General features: G+C 29.0%; 1 long non-coding RNA gene across 2 annotated transcripts; it reads right to left on the reverse strand.

Moving 5' to 3' along the window:
- Nucleotides 1–4,366: 4,366 nt before the first annotated feature.
- LOC145790505 (uncharacterized) lies at nucleotides 4,367–10,108 on the reverse strand. Of its 2 annotated transcripts, XR_014329268.1 has the most exons (5): nucleotides 10,040–10,108; nucleotides 9,829–9,931; nucleotides 8,966–9,066; nucleotides 7,139–7,267; nucleotides 4,367–4,488 (listed from the first exon to the last, which is right to left on the reverse strand). It is a non-coding gene; the product is annotated as an uncharacterized LOC145790505 (long non-coding RNA). The 2 variants fall into 2 exon arrangements; XR_014329267.1 differs by having other exon boundaries at nucleotides 7,139–9,066.
- Nucleotides 10,109–11,922: the final 1,814 nt, after the last annotated feature.

The following is an 11,922-nucleotide window of genomic DNA, read 5'->3' on the forward strand; positions in this document are numbered from 1 at the left end:
AATCAATTGTATGCTCAGATCTAATTAATAGTTCAAAAGTTTTTAAAGTAAAAAAAAGCTTGTTAGATTTATTTATTTTTCTCTTTATGAAAAACTTCTTCCATAATGCTTATTTAATTAATTATTTATTTCTCTCCCAAAAGATATAAATGATACGTATTTTTTATTTTTATTTTTTTTCATCAAATTAATTTATAGTTTTTCAGAAAAAAGAATAATTGAAAAACAGATTTTAAAAATCAAACTAAATAGTAAAAAAAAATTTATCAACCAAAATCATTTGTTAATCGGTAGATTAGTTCTTGGGGGAATTGAATCTTATGCCTCTCATTTGTAAGCACGTGAGTGTTGATTTCACGAAATACTTCATTCACAACATATATATAAAAAATTATATTTAATTAGTGATGTATTAAAATTAACAAAATATTTTTTTGTAGTCATACTTTGGCCCTCGTAAACTATATTTTTTATTCTGTTCTCCAATCAATTATTTATCACTTACTATGAAATGTGATTTCGGTTCCATGCTTTTGTTTGGCGCAACTCACTTGCAATGGATCAATTTATCACTTAGAATTTTATACTAATTTTTATCTTTTTATTTATTTATTTATTTTTCTTATTCATCTCAACTGATTCTCGAGTGTTCTCAGGTGGAGTTGTGAATAATTATCCTATCTTTCAGAAATTTCATGTTGACCGTGTGTCTAATCAATAACAAAAGGTTAAATAAATACATAACTCTTATAATAAGGAGATGGTGGATAACTTATAACATTTCATTGGTCGAGCATATGAACACGTGATCTTCCTAATCTATTAGATAATTTCTAGGCGTTGGGACAGTGACCTAAGTGAAAAATAAACTTTAATCACTGATCGAGTTATTAAGATATAAACCATAATCAATTAGAACAAGAAGTTTAGATTGACTTTATATATTGAAGATTATTTTTTATTTATTAGATTTTTTTTTAAAGATAACTAGGTGTGTTAAACAATTTTGACTCGTGTTCGACTTGTTAAAAGTTCGTCTGAGACGACTCGTTTTGTAAACAAATCAGATTTAAACATAATTTTAAACTTGTTAAGTTTTCAATATAGGCTTTAACGACCTACTATTCAGCTCGATAAATTTATATGTACTATAAAAAATCAAATCATTCGAACTTGACTTGTGTTTAGCTTGTTCAAAATCAACTTGTTATGTAAACAAGTCAAGTTTGAACATTATTTTAAAACTCGTTAAGGTATCAAACTAAATTTAAACAACCTATTACTCTGCTCATTTTCAACCAAAGATAACTCATTCTATAGAGGATTAGCTAATGTTTGCCTTGGAGACCTCTAGAAAAACACAAACTAAAGTTTATTTTGCCAATTATTTCTTATTAATTTTATATGTCTATATATTATGGTTTTAAATATTGATTAATATTTGTAGTGCTTTTTCCTTTCCAATAGATACACTCCAATATATTGATTGAAATAGAAATGTCTTGTATTGATCGGTCCTTGATATTTATAACTGATTTCCAAATTAATTCACAGCCGATATTATAAATCTCTCTCTCTTTTTTTCTTTTTTCTTCTATAATTCATGATTTTAAAAAATCTATGATCACGCCACTCAATTTTTGCACATATTACTCGAAACAAATGCCAATTCTAGTCGTATACCATGACTAATAAGGCAATTTAGAACTTGTATTTGTGACTAGTTTTGCTTTGGCCTATTGCAAACAGTGAGTTTTGTGGTAATCATAAATCATTTTTCTTTGTATCACTCTTAAAAGAGTTTATGTAGCTTTTCGTAGGAGCACTTGGAATAGTTTTTGAAACCCTCACTTGCTGTTTTTGAAAGCTTACAAGAATCAATTTCCCTTCATGTTAACATCAAATGATGTTCAGATGGGTTCAATTCAACCTGAATATAAGGGCCGTTTGTTTTCATAAATAGGTGGGTGAGATTGTTAGTAAAGGCATTATTATTGTGAGGACTATTAGTGAGGAGACTAAGAAAAATTGTATTTGTTTGATAACCAGTGGACTAGCAATAATTTTTGTTTGTTTTGAGAGATAAAAGTGAGATTAATCATGTAAAATTTCACAAATATCCTTGTTGCATTGTTATCAAATTTGAGCTTATACTAACTAATAAATGCATCACATATTTTAATATTAAAAATTACATTCATAAATATATATATATTTGGTACTATTATATATTTTTTATTATATATATATATATATATTTTGGTATAAATATTATTATACTATTATATTTTTATATTAAAAAATATTTTTATATTAAATTATTTTGATATAAAGAATGGTGGAGTAAAAAATGATGGAATAATTAAAAAAATGATAGAGAAAACACCATACTAATCAACTAGAGTAATTAAATTAGGTAGGATAATAGAGGGCAAAATAGTAAATCCTCCTCTAATCCTAAGGGATTATTTTTCTAATATCATCTTTTATGGGGGACTACTAATCCCAGCCATAGAGGCATATCATAATCCCAAGGTATTGTGAATCCTTTACTCCATTTTACAAACAAATACAATATTAATAGATCTTACATCCATCCTAATCCAATCTCATCCTCTATAACCCATAACAAAGGGACCCTAAATGTCTTAGGTTAAACGTATATTTCATATCTTACTAGTTGGACCTTCACGCGCTACCCACGTAGGAGTCACATTGCTATTAGCTTTTTTAAGTTAGCTTCATATGTAAAAACACACAGTTGCATTTTCAATTATATAGTTATCGATATTATTCTGCATATCAAGGTAGTGCATGGGGATCGCATTGCTATTAGCATTTTTAAGTTTGTTTCATATGTAAAAACACACAGTTGCATTTCCAGTTATACAGTTGCTGATATTGTTTTGCATATCAAGGTGCTCAAAACATTGAATCTGTCAATTAATCAAGTTTATACATATAGCAACTATTAAAGGTATTGTTGCCCTTAAAAAATAATCTAATCTTTTCATATGATACATTATGTCAGTTGTAGTATTCTTATTTCATCTATTTATATAATCTACTTTTAAAAATTTAGTTTCTAAAAATATAGCTAAACCATGTAATATGACTAAAAATGTCATATTGGGACAATTTTTTTTAAAAAAATATCATCTAATAATTTAAAATTTCAAAATTAAATTAGAGAATATTCTAATATGTTCAAAAGTATTAATAATCATAAGTACTTTGGAAGATCATAGTATATGGACAATTTTTATTTTTTCACCCAATAGAAGTTTAACAAACTAAGAGCATCTCCCGCAAGGATAGTTAAAATAGCTATTCAAAATTTCACTTTACTATTTTAGCTAGTCATTTTTTTAATATACACTCCAACAAGGCTATCTACTTTAGCTATCTTCTATTAAAATATTCTTATACTTTAACTACCTTCTTCCCAATCTAAAAAAAAAAACTAACTTCTTTCAAATTATTATTTTTTTCATTCTTCTAAATATAATTATATTTTTGTGAAAGTTACATTTTTCTACTATTGTATTTTTCAAATGGTCATATTTTTCCAACGGTCATATTTTATACTTTTCCATTATAAATAAGACATTTCCTATCATTTGATCTTACCCTCAACTCAATTTTCTACTTCATCCAAACTTCCATATCTCTCTCTATGGCTTTCAATTCTCTTTATGATATGCTTGTAAATGACTCTGACTTCTCTGAATCTAATGATGATTTGGAGATGCTCAAAGCTGTTACTATGGATAAAGAACTACTAGATAGTGAGATAGGATCAAGCTCACGTCGTGGTTCTGTTCGAGGTCGTAAAGTCATTCATCATGATCATATTCAAGGTCATGAAAGACTTTTTCTCGACTATTTTGCTGAATCGCCTGTATATCCTCCTGAGCTATTTTGAAGGAGGTTTCGGATGAAGCGTTCACTTTTTCTTCGAATTCAAGCTGCAGTAGAAGCGCACGATCCATACTTTCTCCAAAAAAGAAATTGTGCTGGAAAGCTTTGTTTGTCTTCTCTTCAGAAGATAACTGTTGCACTTAGGATGCTTGCTTATGGAGTAGCCGCTGATTTTATGGACGAATATGTGAGAATTGGAGAAAGCACTGCAATAGAAAGCTTAAAATATTTTGTTAAAGTAGTTGTTGATATTTTTTCTAATGAGTATTTGAGGTCAGCAAACAGCAATGACATCGCTAAACTACTAGCGGTTGGTGAAAGTCGTGGATTTCTTGGAATGCTGGGGAGCATTGATTGTATGCATTGGAAATGGAAAAATTGTCCGACTGCGTTGAAAGGTACGTATGTATACTGGTTACATTCATGAACCAACAATTATTTTGGAAGCTATTGCATCATATGATCTTTGGATTTGGCATGCGTTTTTTGGATTACCTGGGTCTCATAATGATATCAACGTGCTAAAAAGGTCTTTTGTATTTACTGAACTTGCTCAAGGGCATGCTCCTGCAGTCAATTACACCATCAATGGTAATGAATATACAATGGGATACTATCTCGCTGATGGTATATATTCACAATGGTCAACATTTGTGAAAACAATTCCTTCTCCTCAAGGAAATAAGAAAAAACTTTTTGCTGCAGCTCAAGAGGCGACAAGAAAAGATGTAGAATGTGCATTTGGAGTGCTTCAAGCATGATTTGCAATTGTGCGTCGACCGGCACGTTTTTGGAATACTAAAATGCTTAAATATATTATGAAGGCGTGCATAATTCTACATAATATGATCATTGAGGATGAGCGGGATGACAATGGAGTAAAAAACTTCAATTATGATTAAATCGATGACAGTCCCCATGTAATAGTGTTACAGGAGAGAGCTACTGAACTTATGGAATTCATTCAATGTCATCATAACATTAGAGACAGGCAAATACATTCTCATCTCCAATCGGACCTTGTCAAACACTTGTAGCAATTACACAACGAGTTGTAAAAGTTTTGAATTTGAAGTTTCATTTTATGTAGCATGCTATTAGTTTTGAATGTAATCAGTGTATGCTTTTAACTTATGTGTAATTTTATAATTCTATATGCCTTTTAATTATATGGTTATCATTTTAATTCTATATGCCTTTTAATTATACGGTTTTCACTTTAATTATATGCCTTATATATATATATATATATATATATAAATAATTAGCAATGTAGAGAAAATACAGCACAAAATAGCAGTAAAAATACCAGCAAAATAGTAGCAAAAACACCACAAAAATAGCAACAAAACAGCAGCAAAATCAGTTCAAAAACATGTAGCAGATTTACACTTAACTATTTTGCCAAGTTTACATGTATTCTCCTTCAAATTTCCACTCATTCTTGGGCAATATTATATTCCAATTCAAATTTCCACTCCAGTCAACGGATTTACAATGGTCAAACTATTTGATTCTCTCCAATCAACAAATTTACACTTAGGGTGTGTTTGTTTTGAAGGATTAGGGTGTAGGATTAGACTATTAGTCCCACCGGACTAATAGTCTATTGTTTGTTTCAAAAGTTTTGTTTTGGACTAATTGTCCCCTCGGACTATTAGTCCCATATTTGTGGGACTATCCTATCCTATGGAGGGGTGGGGGGTGGGGATAGAAACCATGGAATAACTCATCCCATGGGATTAGACAATGAAATTATATTTTTGCCTCTAATATTTAATTATGTATTATATTTAGTAAAATTCAAAAAAATTTAAACGTCTCAATTTAAAAATAAAATTATTTTATTTTATTTAATTTTTATTTTTGTTTTATGTATTTAATTTTTTAAAATATTTTTTTATAGATATTCTATTGATGTTTTATTTTAAAATTTTGTTTATATTTCATTATTTAAATTTTAATAGATGTTTTATTTTATTTAATTATTATGATTATTTAAAATAAATTTATTTAAAATTTTAATTAAAAAATAACATATATTTTTATTTATATTTAATTTATTTAATTTTTTAAAAATAAATTTATTTAATTGTACAAAAAATAAAATAAAATAAAATTTTATTTAATCTAGCTAAAAATAATTAAAATATTAAAGCCATGTTTAATATTGCTATTATTTAGTAAATAATTGAAAATGATAAAATAATCATTTGAGCATTTATCCTTTTTCATAATATCCCAAACAAATATTGGATTCACTAAAAATAGTCCAATCCAGACATCTAATTCCATGACTAAACAAACATAAGATACAAATCTAGTCCAACCAAATAGTCTGGGGACAATGAATCCCAAGATTAATAGTCTGATGAATTACAATCCTCCCTTATCCAGTCCGTCCAAACAAACACACCATTAGTTCTCACAATGCTTTCAAGGTTTAACTTCAATCCATCTTTATAAATGTTGAGATTAATTCGTGTTAAAAGTTATGTTTCATCAAGCACCATAAATGTGACTTATCAGAAATAACTACTGAAGTGTTATTACTGTTATGTGATAGTTTAAAAATACCCTTCAATTTGACCAAATATACACCGGAAACATGAATCTAATTCTTTCATGGCTTCATTCCATTCCAATTTAGAAAACCAAAATTATACTAATACCAAAATTATACTAAACCAAAATTGTGTTGAGGGCGTGAAAGGACTGGCATTTTTTAACCAATCTATCTCTGTCGCACAAACCAACATTTTTTAACCAACTAAAACATTATTTATACCGACTTGAAAAAAGTGATCAACTAAACATTAAATGCAATAGCTGCAAGTGCATTACAGGAATCAAGAAATTGGGCAACAGTTGTAAACTTCATTTATAAACTGAGCCAAAGCATTATGCACTTTATTCCAGTGAACACAATTTTTTCCAATTTAATATATGCTCACTTGATCCAACAATATTGGAGGCATCCTACCCATTAACTTGCAGTTTGATTTCCAGCAGAAGGAAACAACAGATAAGGTACCACAAGTCAAGTGGACAGGAGTAAGACCAAGTGTATCATCTTATTATTATTATTTTTTTCTAATGACAAGTAAATCGCCAAGTGTTTCATCTTATCAAAATTTATAATAAGATTCCACTCCAGCAAAGGAAAAATGCAAGTATTAGGCTACCAGTCTAGGAAGAGATATTCAAAGTAAATTACCTTGATGCCGTCCAGAAATTGGGGAGAGATGTCTGTCTCAAAACTTTCAGAAAATTTGAAATAGAGGACAAGACTCAACCCCTCGCCATCACTATCACCAAGGAACATTGGAGCAGGATAAGTAGGCAACTGCGACAAAATACAATAAGCCAATAGATAAATGATGAGAAACTGCTCAGTAGCCAAACTTTGAATTTAAACTAACGAAGTTTAATATCTATATTCCACCAGAACAACATGGCATTCATGTGCAGAGTAACTAGTGTAAATAGAAAATACATAAATGAACAAGAGATGTGGAAATAAAACCTGAATATTGATAATTAAGAGCGGAGGCAGATTCCCATCTGCCTTGACAGAAGGAAGGTCAAGGTGTTGGGCAATGTGGTTAACCTTTCTTGGGCACACAAATAAATCAACACCAATTGGAATATAAGGATTGTATTAGTATAATTTTATATATATACATCAACCTTGCATTGGCATCCTAAAACTATAAATCTTTTACATATATACAACAATCCATTTCATTATGATTCTGCCCAACCACCAAACTACACCTGAAGCTTAAACACATCACTCCTCCCTAATATCATCTTTGATGATCATTCATCAATGCTCAAAGCTAAACCACAATTAATCAATTAGTACTAGTTGTTGCCCCGTCTCAACCACAACCTACTTTTGGATTCAAAAGCTAAGAACAAGTAACACTTAGTACTTACATTAAATAGCGGCAAAACAGCCCAAAAACATCAGCAAAATAGCAACAAAAACAGATTAGAAAATAGGCCAAAAATGGCAGCAACACAGCACAAAGAGCAGCAGAACAACACAGCACAAACAGCATCAGATTAGACAACTAAGTTTTAGACTACTTGCTTTAGGAAACATAGTTTTGAGTGTGTAATTTGGGTCTCTGTTCTATTGAAGTGGAGGTGTTTCATCTCCATTTCTATTTTGTACCCTGTTTTCATTATCTAACACTCTTTCCTAAGGTGGTAGTACTAATTTGGTAATTGCTTGCTTTTGGGTTTTGCCTAAAGTTTGTGGCTAAGAGTTGGTGACGCTGATGCTGATGTATAATTGAATCAGGTTTTTTTGTTTAATAATAGCAATCAACCTGCAAATTGTTCAATTACACTCAACTACCATTAATTTAGTCCATTTCGAAGTCCAATCAGGTTTATTCATTAAAATTTGTCTAAATATATGAATTTGTTTCCTCAGATTGTCCAATATTTTTTTATCAGCATATAGAAAAACAAATTAAGGACATTTTAGGTTGCACATGCACCAAACATATGGAATTTATGTTTAAAGTGTTCCGTCTATGGAAAGCATTTAAAGTGAATTTGTGTTTAAGAGAATTTATGTCATATGGAATTCATGACATAAGAGAATTTAGGTTGCACATGCACCAAACATAAGAGAATTTATGTTTAAAGTGTTTTGTCTATGGAATTTATGTCAATAGAAAGCATATGAAACAAACAGAAATGACAATCTATATGAAAGCATATGAAACAAACAAAAATAAAGCATAAGCTGGGTACAATTTACAATCTATATTCTAACAGAAATTACAACAAACATATGGTGTGCAATACAAATACATAGACAAACAAACATAAATGACAAAATTTATTACCTCCCTTGAGCAAAAAGTTTGAGAAAAAGATAGAGAGGATGAGAGAGTTTGTGAGATTTGGAATGCTTTCTCTGTGGATTTGTTGGGGAGGTGCTGATACAACTTTTAGCGCCAAAATAAGGAAAAAAAATTACCGCCAAAAACAAATAAAAAATTAGAAGGTCCGTGAACAGTACCTCGCTTGTCCTGGCGAGGTACTGTAGCTCACAACCATCTTAGCAATGCTTGAGCGAGTCTGCTGGAGCCATCTTTTACCCTTCCAAGCTCGCTTCTATGGCTGAAAGCACAAAATGACTATACTGCTGGAGATGCTCTAACATAAGTGACAGGTGTTTACGTTTTTACTTTGGAAGACTTTTTTTTTTTTGGGGGGGGGGCTATGGATCTTTGTGGAATAGAAGATTATATTCAATATTAAAGTTCCTAAAAATTTAATATTGAAGTTCCTAAAAACATTAGAACCATATAAACTCTGCCCATGCATATTAAGCTTGGATTTTACAAAATATTTCAATTAAAAAGCAAGTATTAAAATGAAGAAAGATCATATAGCTTTTATCAAACATGAAATATGCAATCAAATATTGAATAATGTTATTAGTAATATTACTTCTAAGTGTGGATATAACATAAGTGAAAAAATTTGTCACAAATCGCAAAGAACACACGTTTAAAAAAATCAAGTGAACAAAACTAATAAGAAAATATTATCAAAAGGAAAAATTGAAAAAATATATATATTAAGGAATAAAAATTTAGTGGGATCCAACTCCTAGGTAGTTTTTGGTTCAATAAAATACAATTGAAATCAAATGATTATTCTATTCTCAAGTTTAATTTACTATTACTAACATTTGCTGATCAAAAAATAAAAAATAAAATTATCATTTACCATTAAAAATGAGTGTTATTTCATAGAAAAGTTAAGGAATGAATATTTATTAAAACACACACAAATGACTGTTATTTCGTACAAAAGCTAAGAAATAAATATTTATTAAAGCGCACATAGCATTAGAGGTTTTCTACAAGAACTTACTTTGCCTTGTTAGAAAATAGTAAATATGTTCTTTGGATAATTTTATCACATAGCTGGCTGGCACACTATATCCATGATTTACCAAAAGGAAGAAGAGTTAACACTGCAAAAACGAAAGGAAAAAAAAAATCACATTAGCTTTCCATTCAAAGTAGAATATATAAAATCAAATAGAAAGCAATTTAAAATTTTTAGTAAGGCAAAGGCTCACTCGAAATTCTTTTTGTTGAGTGAGAAGTGGATTTGTTGCTCCCAAAAAATGTTGCCTCCATTATTTTTCTATGAAACGGTGGTCCAAATAATGGTAGCATTTGGTACAAACACATATTGGTTTTTGGTTGGTTGAGTCAACAGTAATGTCTCTTGTCAACCACTTGGAGAGATTATGGAAAAACACATTAGACACTCCCAAAAAGAACAAGAAACAATCACGTAACTGTTGCAATAAAATGCCAATAAGAGTTTTGTTTGGGAAGTTTAATTATGATGTAATCATTAACAAAAAAAATTAAATTAATTGAGAATTTATAATCACTTGATCAGATGATATTTATTTTTTTTTAAATTAAATAATCAATATAAATTTGATACTACAGTATTTTTTTCACATAATTGCTCAACTATGGAATCATTGATATTCAATCAATTGAATTTTTTAAATAATTTTATTGATAAATTCTACAAATTTTTTGACAATTACAATAAAAAAAACAATTTTCACCACCGCATGGACGGTGAACTGCAGCCAAATATGTCTTAGGTTGAACATATATTTCATATCTTAAATGGTTATATATATAAAGTTTTATCCAGAGCGGGGGCAACGTGGCTTAAACCCATCCACAACCAATAAAGAGAAGTGAGTCCAAAAATCCCTTCATACGCAAACAGAACAAACACCACAATTGATGGAAAGTGCCATGAAAACTACCACACATGCTCTCTCTCTCTCTCTCTCCCCCTCCTATTGTGCAGCATCACCCACTAATCATTGTTCAGAATCAAAACAAATTAGAATGACCCCACAAACAATAAAACCAAATCAGAATGACCCCACAACACAGCCAATTGCTGGAAAGCTAACACAACCTATTAATCCAATAAGTTATTTCCACACCATCCACTAATAGGCATTTTCACACATTATCCACTAAACTTAAAATGTAATCCATTTGAAACATGTAATATATTAATATAAGGAGTATTTATGTGTACGTCCTAACAAGTGAATTTATTGTTTAATAAGTTTTATAAGAAAAATATATCATTAAAAAAAGTTACTAATTATAAGTTTTAGAGATAATTTATAAAAATTATGACAAAAAAAAGTCACTAATTGTCAATTTTTAGTGATATATATGTAAAAAATTATCACAAAAAAATTATTTTTAGCGACAATTTTATCAAGATTTATTTTTAATAAGACTTGATGAGAATTAAGTCCAACTATTAGGACCCATTGATAGTTTACCCTAAATATAATAGACCATGTCGGCATGTTTTTATTAATGTGAAATTTTATTACTTAAAAATTTTTGGTAATAAATTTGTTTAAATTTTATTACTTCAAAATTTTTGATAATAAATTTGTTTACGTATAATATTTTGAGAGACTTACGTACAGGTCTTAATAGGTGAATTTATTATCTAATAGGTTTTATAATAATTAATGACATTTTTTTATTAAATACTATTAAAAGACGTCACTAATTGTTAATTTTTAACAACAGTTTAAAAATTTTATTACAAAAAATGTCACTAATGATAAGTTTTAGGGACAAATTAAAAAATTCCTCACAAAAAAGTCACTAATTGTAAGTTTTAAAGACAATTAATAAAAACTATTGATAAAAATAGTTACTAATTGTCAATTTTTAACGACATATGTAAAAAATCATTACAAAAAAATTAATTTTTGTGACGATTTTTTAGGACTTAGTTTCAATAGGACTCAATGAGAATTAAGTGTAACTATTAGGACCTATTGATAGTTTACCTTAATATTTTTTCTTAATTTTTGTATTATTTTATTTTATATATGATTATTCTAAAACTATTACTTGAGAAAAAAAAATAAAAAAGAAATCACACAAA

This window comes from Camellia sinensis, chromosome 5, assembly GCF_055761805.1.
Source record: "Camellia sinensis isolate YWXY chromosome 5, ASM5576180v1, whole genome shotgun sequence".
Classification (NCBI taxonomy): domain Eukaryota; kingdom Viridiplantae; phylum Streptophyta; class Magnoliopsida; order Ericales; family Theaceae; genus Camellia; species Camellia sinensis.